The sequence below is a fragment of the Adiantum capillus-veneris genome, chromosome 9 (assembly GCF_014529385.1).
Source record: "Adiantum capillus-veneris isolate H3 chromosome 9, ASM1452938v2, whole genome shotgun sequence".
Classification (NCBI taxonomy): Eukaryota; Viridiplantae; Streptophyta; class Polypodiopsida; order Polypodiales; family Pteridaceae; genus Adiantum; species Adiantum capillus-veneris.
The window spans coordinates 69390977-69405002 of NC_140939.1; positions in this window are offsets into that span (position 1 = coordinate 69390977).

Genomic DNA, 14026 nt, shown 5'->3' on the forward strand with positions numbered 1-14026 from the left:
TTAGTATGAAGCTGGTGATCTTTGTGGATGTGCACGGCTTCTTGACAAAGTTATGAGAGTTGACAATGAATTGTAAAAGCATGTCGGCATGCAATTCTCTTCTACTAACAAAACGTTTGCTAGTCAGTGCAAAAGCAACAAAAAATTTTCTTTAGAGCAAGACTAGGGCTTGCCAAAGTTTTTTCCTAACCAAAGAATATAAGGGTAGACTTAAAACTACTCCGGGTTATAGGTCAAAATTTGAAGGATTTTTCAGTAACTACACTAAAACTTGCTATATTTTGTCGGTTTTTTTCAAGGCAAGCTCAAAATCTAGCCAAAATTTTGCAATTTTAGCCAGTTAAAATACAATACACCCTGGTTTTTCGCAAACAATGAGCAAGACTCACATAAGAAGCACAAACAGGAGGGATGTTTCATAACATGTCATGCATACATGCATCTCTTTTTTGGGACAATGGATTTACAATCAAAGTTCCTTGTCAGATTATGCAAGTGAAGTTTATGTTTAAATTTGGGGGCCTTTGCTCACTTAGGTGAGATGTACAAAATTAGAACATGAGATTTGATAAATGTGGCAAGTGTACTATTCTTTGTGACCTATGTTCTCCAAAAACCTTTGGCATCATCCACTTCGTCTACTCCCGGAGCTTGATTAGGGAGTGCTTTTGGAGAGACGGGCTTGCATGACCTGCCTATGGCGGGTCTTGCTCGCTTCTATCAATGGATTGCTATGTGCATGACCATTACATAGTCATCTGCAAAAGGCAAAGCTCACCACAATTACCAATGCAAATTGATTGTAAAGGTTGAATTCAAATGCTTCCACTGTTGCACTTCAAGAGAAAACACCAACTGCTTGAATTATCAAATTCTTTGGCTTGGCTTGTAAGTGGACAATGGTCACATCTAAGTGATGTACATTGTGAGAGAGAAAGGAGAGGCTAGAAATGTTCATATGCATTTCTTATTACCGCATCCCACTATCTACTCGTATGTGCGTGCATGCGTGTGTGTGTGTGTGTGTGTGTGTCCATGAGGGTGTCTGTGTGTGTATGGAAAGAGAGAGAGAGAGAGAGAGAGAGAGAGAGAGAGATCATTTTTTCGTCTTCTTTGACACAGAACGAGAGAGAGAGAGAGAGAGAGAGAGAGAGAGAGAGAGAGAGTTAAGGTGAGTGTGTGTGTGTGTGTATGGAAAGAGATATATTTTTTTATATTTTTGTTTATTTTTTTGTTCCTATTGCTGACACAAAACGAGAGAGAGAGAGAGAGAGAGAGAGAGAGAGAGAGAGAGAGAGAGAGGTGTGGATCCAAGCAAGAGAGAGAGAGAGAGAGAGAGAGAGAGAGAGAGAGAGTTGGCTTTTTTTTATAATGGAGGGGAGAGAGAGAGAGAGAGTGGTTGCCCCTCTGTGAGCGCAAGGACAAGGAGGGGGGGTGGTGGCGGAAACCTGCAACAAAAAAATCTTTTTTATATATTTTTTTGACTTATATTATAATGCTCCCCTTTTGGGGTTAGTACCCGCGATCGAGGTTTTCAAAAACCGGCTATCAACGACTAGCAAAAAAACCTCGAAGACCGTTGGGCGAACACGATCGAGCTTTGCTATCGTCTTAGCGGCACCGAACAAATCTGATCGAACCGAGCGCCTCCAAGCAGATCTCGATCCGGTCATGGAAGAGAATCGCAATCTTAAAGCGCCCCTTAGCAAGCTTGAGGCACGATTTGAGTCCATGGCCGATCTTACAACCAACAAAGTGAAAGAAGTCGAAGCCAAGGCCATCGAAACCCACTCGGCAACACTTGCAAAAATGAAGACATGTGTGACAGTAGAGCTTTGAGAACAACAACTTCAAGAAGAAAATACCCTCAAGATCCGCATTGGCGGGCTACTCCACGCATGGGAAACAACCAAGAATGACTTCTCGGAGGGCATCAATTCCCTCAACTAGACTCTCAAGCCAATCAAGCTCGACTACAATGCAATAGATTGTATCACCTCGAGAGGCCCTGACAAGCCTATACCACATGGGGCATGCCATCCTGGAATTCGAGAGTAAGGAAGGTCGGCTCAAGCTTCTCCAACAATCACGTCTTCTCAAAGGTACCAAGTTTTGGATCGCAGAAGAACTCACTCCGCTGCAACTCAAATGTAAAAGTGAAGAGCTCAAGAAGATACATGAAGCCCGCAAACAAGGTAAGTGAGCAGTCTACCGAGGTGGTAAAGCTATCATCCAAGAGTTTCGAAATCCCAAATCGGCTCCCCCCATAGATGACCCCCCCTAGGTTATTGTCTTCCCCCCTATTTTCTTTCCATCTTCCCAATGGACCCACAGTCCTTAACGGATATATATCAGTGCGACTTGCCACAAAACCCACCCGTTGTATTGTTTGTTTTTGGTCCCATAGGTCTTATATGACCTTCGTGGACGATAATTCAATCTCTCTCTCTCTCTCTCTCTCTCTCTCTCTCACACACACACACACACACACACACACACACATTCTTTTCCTTTCTATTAATATTGCGAACACTCCTAGTTAACCTCTTTGGCAGGCATATTCTCCCTAGTCTTCATACTTTGATGTGAGAGCTTTATTTAAGTGTTTTTTTTTGTGTTTATCAATGTTTTTAAAAATTATTTTACGATAATTCGCTTAGCAAACAGAGGTTCCCACAAATAACAAGGGGAAGTCTTATGCGAGTATTTTATAACACAAAATTATGAAGGAAGGCAATGGGAGTCTTTAACGAAAGGATCCATTCACTAACTAAATAAAGGCACAAACAAAATTTTGTACGCCTTTCTCTCTCCCTTCTCCTCTAAGCTCCTCTAAGGCATATTTTTACATGCCAAAAAGGATTACTTTTTACAAAGGATTTATCTTCCAAATCTCTTGAGTGCCTTGAGGGAATTACAAGGGTGATAATTTAATGAGTTGGCTTGAAAGGCAAGCATGGCTCGAAAAAAAGGTATAAAATTGAAAGGATGGCTTTTGAGTTCATCAAACCTTAATGGATTTTAGTTAAATGCCAATTGAAGGAAACGAAAAAGTGAGGTTTAAGCAAAAGATTCAAATGACCTAAGTGAAAAACTTGAGAGAAGTAAGATAACAAAGAGTGGGCAAGTAGAGATGTCCAAAGGAGCTAGCTTGGTTGGTCGAGAATTTGTCTTTCGTGACCCGGATCACGGGTTTTAATGCGGCTAAGCGACTTTGATAACGTTCATAAACGCTCATTGTATCATGCGAACGAGAATGCTCATGCTATGGAAAAAAAGAGAACATAGAGTGGGCAGCACATGCTTGTGTGAAAGTATGATTTGATGGAGCTTTTTTTAAAAATGAAACAAGAAGAGTTATAGTACTAGCTTTTTGCTCAACACAGTGGTACAAAGCTTCTTGTTGGCCTTGTCTTAAAAGCACCTTACATACATTTCTTTTTTTGACTAGTTGGAAACAGCCAAAGGAAACGATTAGAACACTCTAAGCCTTGATCGTGCTTGGAAAAGGGCTCTTCATGGCCTTTGTAAGGATTCTCATGGTTTGCAAAAGAAAAAAAAAACCCACCTAGCATGTTTTCTTTGCCTGGAGAATCGTGATTAGAATCAAAGCATGCACAAGCGTTGTATGTGTGTGTGTGTGTGTGTGTATATAGGGGTATAAAGTATGGTATCATATGTGTATACAATAGGGGGGTTTTACAAGGCAAAAATTATAAATTTTACAAAAGAAGGTCACATATATAGGGATTCAAAAGGCAATTTCGATGCATGCAAGTGACATCTCACCTTGTACTTCTAGTGAATCCCCAAGGGATGTGTGTGTTAGAAAATCGCCAAAATAGGAAATGATTGACTAAGATAGATACACATCATCCTAGGGTTATGGGGAGAAGTAGGTTGTGCCTCTGTTGTCTGCGAGGCACGCACAAGTGAGAGGCTCGAAGGCGATCTGCGTGGCAGGGCGATATGCTAGGAGATAGAGCTAGAAGGGTTCAAGTTGTGGGGAAAGGATAGAGACATGAGGAGTTGGGCTCATCTTGGGAGGGAGGCTTCGACAGCCCTACCCACGATGGACGTCGTGCCCTCAACCCGTCCCTTATTTCTTGATGGTCGAGAGAGGCGTGCCCTTCTCCCCCTCTAGAGGGGGACAACTGGTGGTCACTCATTACGGTTTGTGTGCGCACCTATAGTCAAGAGGGTTTTGTAGGGACAGGGGGGTCAACTGTGGCAGGGTCATCATCCTCTATGGCAACTAGCGGCATCCTAGGAGTACTACTCCTTCTGAGAGTTGGTTGCCTTCTTCGATCTCGGTTTGTTTAGCCCAAATGGGACTCTTTCTAATGTTACATGTAGAGGTTGGTTTCTCCTTGGTTGTATGGCATGCATGTGCCCTCGGTTGGGTATGGTGGTGTGGCTATGGACATTTTTGTGGGTGGTGGTAGCACCCTCAGCAATGGTGGCATCCCAGCCACTTCCCAACTCAATCGAGCAAGTTTGTATGTTTTTATGCTTAGTTTCTAATTGTTGGATCCTAGTGTGCATTTAGATGTTTTGGTTATGGGATTTCGTGTAAAAACCCTCTCTATGGATTGATATTTGCAATTATATGCACTTTAAGTCTTCCTATGTCATCCCTGGCTCATTTTAAGCAAGGAGGTGATGTAATTTTTTTCATATTATGCTAATATACATATGTACTCACTATTGTGATAATGGAAAAAAAGAAAACACACCAAAATGATATAGGCTACAGGGCGGGCCTTATTGGATTGTCACATGTAGATTCAAGGCAAGCAAAGTCATCATCCCCAAGTCTTACATGGAGGGTCTGCCTTCTTCTTGAATGGTGGTGGCAAATTGAACAAACCAAATAGAAGGTAGAGTCAAACAAAAAGTTAAAACTACGCTGCCAATAATTGTGACCACTTGGAATAGAGGTTCCATCATTGACGGTTATGGGCAGGTGTTGATTCTCTCTCTCTCTCTCTCTCTCTCTCTCTCTCTCTCTCTCTCACTCAGACACACACACACACACACACACACACAATTAGAGGGTGGATCCGATGGATTTGGTGATAGCAGTGATTACGACTATTTGTTTCGTGAGCGAGCTTTGCCTATAACATGAGTGATCATGGTCTCCTTGGCCAAAAGGATTCTTTTCGGCCTTGCTTGAGTTGAAGAACAACCCTTGGATCCCCGACACGTCGTTCACGCAAAATATTGTTTTACACCTATGATGATTTATCTGCACCCTTGAATCTCTTATCCCAATAAGATTTTTCCCACTATTTCATATCACTATACTTGGAACAAAAGCCATTTCCTTGACCTCGACAACCAAGATATATGTTAAGATCAATGGTATCTTTATGCTCTATCTTTTCACATGGCATCTGCGCAAGGAATGGCTAGGAGTCGAGAGTTTGAAGATAGATGGCAGGAGCTAGGAGGGAAAGTCTAACAGGTAGGGAGTGCAAGCAAAGCGATTAGGTATGGTCGGAGCTGCCACGCTCCTTCAGTAGCTACGTGATATTGCCGCCCTCATGTGGCGAGCCAAAAGAGCCTGCAACACGGCTACCCAACCTATTGATATGATAGTTGTGCCTATGAGTTATACAATAAAAAGTTAGATCCAAGCCCTATAAATACCATTTTTTCACTCATTATTATAAATACCATGTGTGTCATAGGGGATGTATAAAGGTGGACATACACACATGCATGTACATATGCATACACACATAGGCATGTACACACATATATACATACTTACATGCATAAAGATACAAAAGCGAGAATAGAGAAATGACAGCGATATAATGTGAATGTTTATATGTTTTCTCATAAGTGAGCTCGAGAAACTGTATAGGATTGCCATTTGTTAACCCTCACGGCTCACGGACATCCTATCACCTACGACGGACGTGTATTATGTATTTGGTAGAGTCAGGTATCGGGCTTGTCGGACCAATAGGAAAAGGGTAAGAGTGATCGCCGATGAGAGGCGCACTCTAACTGGGACATTCAAGGGATTAGTTGGCTAAGCATGGGCGCCCAAGTGTGAATGGGGTGAGCTCATATAAAAGCCAACTAAACCTAAAATTCACTCATTCTCTCATTTGTGCAATAGAAGAGTGCTCTTGCTCCATCTCCATCTCCATCTTCTTCTTCTTCACCTCCTTGTGTGTGTGTGTGTGTGTGTGTGTGTGTGAGAGAGAGAGAGAGAGAGAGCGATCGAGCATTGCGGCGGCACGACGACGGTGAAGCGGTTGAGCACGACGTAGCGGCGTCTCCTTCTTCTTCGCTGCGAGGAATCGCATAGAGCGGTGAGTGACACACCCTTGCCCTCCTTTGAGCTATTTGTGTGCTTGGAGCCGTCTATGGCTTGCACACAGTGTTAGGCAAGGCCCTTGCTTCGACAGTGCGGCAAGGAGCGCACATTTTTGGCGCCGCTGCCGGGGAATCGCCCTGCACTAAGCCCAAGAGGCACTTTGTGCTTCTCCTATGAGTTGTTTGTAGTAGGAAAGAAGAGGAAGAGGAAGAGGAATGAGTTGTTTTTCTGCAAATTGTTGATTTCTGTATTGTTTGCAAGTTCTGTGATTTCTGCATAATGTTGTGTTTTCTGTTTGCACACAGTCTTTGCACAATTAGTAGTCGTTAGCTTGTTTGCAGTGAATGAATAAGTAGGAAGGCAGTTAGCAGTTTCTGTTTGCACACAGTCTGTACACAGTTTTCTGTCAAGGTTTGCCTACACACAGTCTTTGCACAGTAAGGTAGTGAGAGAGGAAGTAGGTGGACAATTAGCTCACTGTCAATAAGCAGTTAACAGATTAGTTAGTAGATTAGTTAGTGGTTAGCAGCATTGTTAGTAAGTAGATAAGGTAGTGAGCTGTTTGTGAGCTGTGAGCTGTGGACTGAGAGGTTAGGTAGGTGTTGAAAGCGTGTGTGGCCAAGAAAGGGTCACCTAAATCGCGCGCGGTCGTCGCCTCAAAAATATATATATATATAGATTATAAAAAAAACCGAAAATATTTAAGCGTGAGTGACTGGGGGGCTACACTAAAATTTTGATCGGGATCGGGATCATTTCCCCAAGCCCAAGCCCATGCCCAAGCCCAGGCCCAGGCCCAGGCCTCAGTCCTATGATATATACTAGACTCACTCTTATATATATACCCTACCCCCTCAAGAGGGAATGAGAGCATGTGGGGCAAGTCCTCCACTCTCCTCCCTTCTCTTCCCACTTGCACCCTTAGACTTTCTAATTTGGGCCTAGTTCCCTACTAGAAATTGACGGTTTTAGGGATTCCGAGGGCATAAAGTGACCAAACGGAGGGCTGTAAAGCACGGCACGTCCCTCTGATCGAGACGCTCATTTTGAGCTATCATACGTTCTATTCTATAGCTGTGTCAGAAAAAAAAAAGACCAAAAAAATCAAAAAATAAAAAAAATAAGAAAAGACTTGGGTTGCAAAACACCCAAAAATACTAGGTGAGCAGCCTTCACGGGCACTCACTGACACTTCTAGGGGATCCAAGTCATATGAACCTACGCTCTGGACGAGTGTTAGAGCATGAGCATATTTGTAGTGCCTCCATTTACGCAGGCACCCATTATTCCTCCACCCTAGGTTCTGGACCTTCGGCCGGGACTCAAGGTAGCGCGACCCAAGATCCTCATATCGCGTCTAGTGATTCTTCCTCTGACTACGAAGTCATGGAGGGGTATCCTACACCAAACCCTGATAGTTCAAGTCAAGACATGCATGCCATGGGCCCACGGCCCGGGTCCAGCGTGTTTAGCCGCCTTAAAAGAGACCCTTAGTAGAGCTACTCGCTCCGAACATGCGGTTAATGAAATAAATGAAGGGAGTGGGGAAGTAAATTCATCATTCATGCCTAAAATAGACCCTATGCTTCTTGAGAGTGTGCATGTGAATGTTCCATCCACTGCACCTCTTGATCCTTTAGATCGAACGCTATATGCAAGCAACAAGGGAGAGGGAAATTGAGAACCTACGAAGGCTAGAACAAAGTCGAGCCCTGAAAGCAAAGGCTCCTATGACAACAATCATGCCAGCCGAGCAACCGAGTGCTCCCAAGGTAGCAGTCATGGAGGGGCAAGCGATGGGGAGCAATAATGCTTCCACTTCGAGGGAAACCTCCAGCACGCCAGGCCTAGATGGGATATTCCTAAACGAAAATTGGGAGTATGACCTACAAGCAGAAGCTTTAACTGATCGGTACACAGGACACACCTATCATGTGGGTTGGTTAGATGTTCTACAATCCACATCGGGTGCTACTAGCATAGATGAGCAACAACAGAAAGTCTAAGATGTCCTCCATAGGATTGTCGAGTTAGAAAGACAGAACACAGGGATCAACATGCCTTCAACAGGCCTAATGAGATTCTTGGATACGGGAAAGGCCAACCAACCAACCCTGTCACAAATGGAGACTCCCTCAGTGAGCCCCATTGATCCTCCATATGTTGTTTCGCCAGGAGCCTCAGTACAATCTGAGCCCACAAGTGGCAGCTTTACCTTCCCAGATCTAGCTCATCTTTCTCTTAATGACACTACGGCTACCATGCATATCCCAGTGGTGAGCATGACAAGAAGTACACCATGGAGTTCATTTGTTAACACTGCGCCGATGCCTAGTAGCACAGTGCCCCCAACTATACCTACATGTATTTATCAATCATGTGCACCTGTCGTACCTCAGCCTCATGTAGCTCCTACACCTCCGATTATTCCAAGAGCTTACAATCCACAATGGAATTATCCAAGCTCTTATACAAGTGGAGCCATGCCATTTAATAATAACATGCCATATCAGGCACCCCCTATGCCTGGGGCCACGCCTATAAACTTTGGACCACCGTCTGGTACACCACCATACGAAATATGGGACCCAAGAGCCGTGCGTATGCCAAGGCCAAGGCCAACTCCCATCTCACATGTGGTTCCAGGAGCACATACACCCATTATACTTGCTCAAATAGGAGATTTGGCAGCATTTGCTCAAACTATCGATCGCTCTATGGCGGAAAACATGTGTAGTGCACCTGATAGAGAGCCTAGGAGCAAGGCATTTCAAGTAGCTAAGCTCAAACAGAAATTCAGTGGAGACGGAGATGCTAGAAATCATATGGAAGTCTTTGAACATGTGTGCCATTCCTTGGAAGAGCACAATGAGCTACATAAGTGTAAGGCTTTGAGTTTGACCCTAAGCGGAAAGGCTAGAGATTGGTATAGAACCTTAAGAGTAGAAGAGAAAACGATCTACTCTACTCTTAGGAGGCTGTTCTTAAAAGAATACATACGAGAGGGAGTACTTTGGGGTGTAGCCTCTCAGCTCCAGAAAGCCCAACGAGAAGAAGGTGAATTCGTGAGAGACTTTATTAGTCGCCTAAAGAATTTGAATTCTCGATGCAATCCAAACGAGCGATTCAACAACAACCAATTGCTCGATAGATTCATTAGGGGACTACGACATGAAAGTATTTAAAATGGCCTAGTCATTAGAGGTATCACTACTTGGGAAGCAGTCACCATGAATGCAATCCAATTGGAGGATAATTTAATGATTGCAGGAGAAAGAGTGCCGCCGAGCCGAAGTCTAGTAGCTCGCAAGCGTCAGGGCATGAGCCAATGAAGATAAAGCCAATCGTGAAAGAGCAAACGATATCTGAGATGACTTTGGCAGATCTCACCAAGGCCATCCAAGAAAGCCTTAGGGGTAATCGTGCTCCACAAAACACTCATATGTATCCAAGAAGGGAGCAACAATGGTGCTCAATTTTCTTGGGCCCACATACTACGAGTGAATGCCCTACTTTCAGAGTAAAGTTTAACGGGACTTGTAACGCGTGTGGTAGGTATGGCCATCAAGCGAAGGATTGCCTAATGCTTAAACGCATCATGGAAAATAGACCGCCTATAGCTTCGGCAGACTCACCTCGAGTTCCTGCATTGATGCCTACCCCACCCATGGAGCAAAAATTGCCATTACAGCACATGGTCCCTAGAACCCAAAATGTGGCCCAAACCACACCGTTGCCACCTCCAGTGCTAGGACCGCAACCCCCTCATCCAAGAGTTACACCTATGAACCAAATAGGTTGCAAGTCATCTAGTACTTATGTAGATTGCGAAGAGGACATAGACTCTAGTATCACCTATGGAGTCGACATGCTTGAGGAGTGTCCCATGTACTATATGGAAAACCATTGGGGACAAATCAAACCGGTATATCAAGCTACTGTGCTAGCAACAAGAGGCCAAAACATTAACAGTTTTGCCAGGAGACCACCTCTTCAGTCCTACGAATGTGGTGGACCACATCGAGTAGTTGAGTGCCCCATTAGAATGCAAAAGAATGTTGCACTAATGCAAACAAGTCAAGGGAGTGCATTGGCAATGCCAATACTCACTTGTAATCGTTGTGGCATAGATCATTTGATCGCACAGTGTCCTAACAATCCAAACGCACCGAAAATCACACCATTGAACATAATAGAGATTGTTGATGGGACACCACCAACTATAAACATAGCACCAGTGAATGCACTCACACGATCGATGCTCCAAAAGCAAAATTACATCCTCGAAGAGAGAGATGCTGCATCCATTGGCCGAGCGAGAAAGAAGAAAACACGAAGAAAGAAATCCCTTAATGCTTCTAGCTCAAAACCTAGTTCAAAGACTAACATAGGGACAGGAGAGGATCCCGTGTATATGAATGACCCTGAGGATGACTCGGATTCGATAGAGACCACGGAGACCAAAACTATTACTACAAAGGAAAAAGCCAGTGAGGAGGATCACGAGAGGGAATTACGACGAACACCAAAAGAGTATTCAAAGTTAAACCACCCAGTTGCGAACCCCCAAGATAAGCCACAAGAGACAAAAAATGAGGATTGCAAGAGAAAGATTGGAACCTATCCAAACCCAACAGTGGAAATTGAACGAGTCCAACAACTGAGGGGTGTGGTGGAAGAAACTCAACGAACATTAGAACCTGAACCCAAACATATCCAGATGTCGGACACAGTGTTTCCCACACAAGTTCAACCTCACAAGAACTACAGGCCGTTAGCTATACCCAGTATCATTCCGGAAGAGAGTGAGGGTAGGACATCTGAAAGTGGACACACACCTTTCCTACTAGAGAGAATGTTTGGTGAGGGAATGCCCGACCCCCTTGAGGAAGTGGAGATTCCATCTTCACCGTTCTCTTGTCAGGGTCCTACGTCCCAAAAGATGCCATTAAATGTTGCCAAATTGATGGATTTCATGTCTTCAGAAGTTAGAACCACCATCATGTCCAAACTATATAAAGACCCCGAGCTAGTCTCAGCTCTTCGAGCCTTCCTCAATGGAGAATTACAGGGCGGATTACCATAGTTTGCACATATGAACAAACCTGAATCGGTAATGAATGATGAGGAACATTTAGCACCACCACCTGACCTAGCGGGACATGAATCTGTAATTGAAGTACCCGTTAACAAGTTGGGGCAATACTTTGAAGGTGATGAATCTAATGCTACTCTACCAATCACTACTAAAGGATTAATTGTAAAGGGGGTCCTTGACGGTGGTGCGGGAGTCAGCATGGTGACAAAGAGTTGTTGGGAGTCTATGGGGAGACCTCACCTTGAAGCCACAAGCGTAGTGGTAAAAATGGATAATGGATCTATTGTTACGCCTATTGGAATGCTAAAGGATCTCAGGATCAAGGTCTTGGGACACAAGGTAAGGCAGACTTTCATTGTTATGGATTTTTCCAAGCATCCTATGTCATTTGAGATGATCTTAGGGCGTCCATTCATGAGGGAAGCAAAAATGGTGCATGACTGGTCCAAAAACCACGTCTACATACAGTTCCAAGACTCTGTCATTCAAGTTGATCTTTTAAGTGGTCGAACACATCCTCTAGGAAATAAATTCATCATTGATAATCGATCAGACACAACAATTCACTCAGCTCCATTACAGTATTGTTACACGTGTAACGAAGACACGGATATTGGGGAGAATTCTCCTTATATGGATATCCTACCCAGAATGGCTGAGTCAGACAATGTCGATTGGGTGCACCTAGCGGCAACTATAGATACATGGGGAGCTAGAGGAACAACCTGGGTAACACCAGATGGGGAAGAGATACCACACATTGCACCAGTAAACATGTTAGGTGTAGCGCACGTAACATCCGATGATAAGAAAGAGGCACACCTACCTGAGAGTGAAACCGATGATTCCTCAAAGGCTTCAGGCCAATACACATCAGAAACGGAATCTCAGGGAGAAATGGATTCAGAACCTGAGGAAACATCGAGTGAACCAAGTATAGAAACTGAACACTCAAGGCCTAGTACGACCATCTATGATAATTTATATGAGAGTGAAGAAGATACAAGTGAAGACCTATCAGGCGAGTCAAGTTCAAACATTTACCAAAATCAAAACCTTAACAAGAAACAAAGGTCATATAAGAGACGACGATATCAAGCAAATGTGAGAGCTAGGATAAACAAGGAAAGATCTACTGCAGAATGGCTTAGCTATCTAGGGGCATGTGATGCTCATCGAAAGCTAGTAGAAAATTGGGGTGAACATCTCCAGAGTGTCATGTGGTGTAGCCCGCGACCCATTGACCTCGCTCAATTGGAGGTTACAGAGCCGAAATTGAGTCGAACTATAAGAAGACGTCAAAAACCGAGAGTTAGCACAACAACAAAAGGAGGCAGAACTAAAAGAAAGGTCTCCATCAGGACAAGAGTCTGCTGACTTACATACGGCTCCTGAACATTTTAAATCTTATACCATGGGGGAGCGAAAGGTTGTGTATGCCAAAGCCCAACGAATACCTACCAATGGAAGAAGTGGAGTCTATGATGGTACAGCGGTAGTTAAAGAGATAGAATTAGCAGAACCAGGTGAGGAGTCTAAACCAGTCTTTATTGCTCAAGACCTTACCAAAACTGAAGAGGCTGTACTTAAGGAGCTCCTCAAGGAATACAAGGATATCTTTGCTTGGACATATCATGACATGAAGGGCGTTCCACCTTCTGTGGTGCAACATACAATTCCCATGATCAACACTACTAAACCCGTCCAGCAACGACCCTATCCGATGAATCCTAAGTACGCCAAAATTGTACAAGAGGAGATTGAAAAACTTATCCAATGTGGATTCATATAACCTATTGAGCACTCAGAATGGGTTTCTCCAATAGCATTGTGCCAAAAAAGAATGGGAAACTAAGAGTGTGCGTGGACCTCAAGAAAGTTAATGCAGCTACTAGGAGAGATCATTATCCCTTGCCATATTTAGAACATGTGCTTGAAAGAGTTGCGGGCAAGGAAGCTTATAGCTTTTTAGATGGGTACTCTGGTTACAATCAAATCACAATTGCATTAGAGGACCAAGCTAAAATTGCTTTTATCACAGAGTTTGGAGTGTTTGCATTTCGTGTTATGGCTTTTGGCTTAACAAATGCCCCTGCTACATTCCAACGATTAATAAACACTGTGTTTAAAGAATTTCTAAGGGAGTTTTGTGAAGCTTTCCTAGACGACCTTTGTGTTTATTCTTCTTGGGAGAAGCATTTGTTATATCTACGAAAAATATTTGAAAGGTGCAGATTTTATCGCATCTCATTGAACCCTTTCAAATGCCAATTTTGGGTTAAGCATGGAGTCATTCTAGGGCATATAGTGTCCAAGAACGGGATATCCACAGATGAGAGTAAGATTAAAGCCATTGCCGATTTGCCACCACCTACTAACTATAAAGGAGTTCAAAGATTTATGGGCCATGTTGGTTATTATCGAAGGTTTATTTTAAACTTTGCCGAGATAGCGCGTCCATTGTACAAGCTTCTTATCGAGTTTCACTGATCGGAAGAATGTCATCAATCTTATGAGTTATTAAAGAAGGCCCTAACAAGTGCTCCAATCCTGCGAACACCTGATTGGAATGTACCTTTTCATGTGCATAT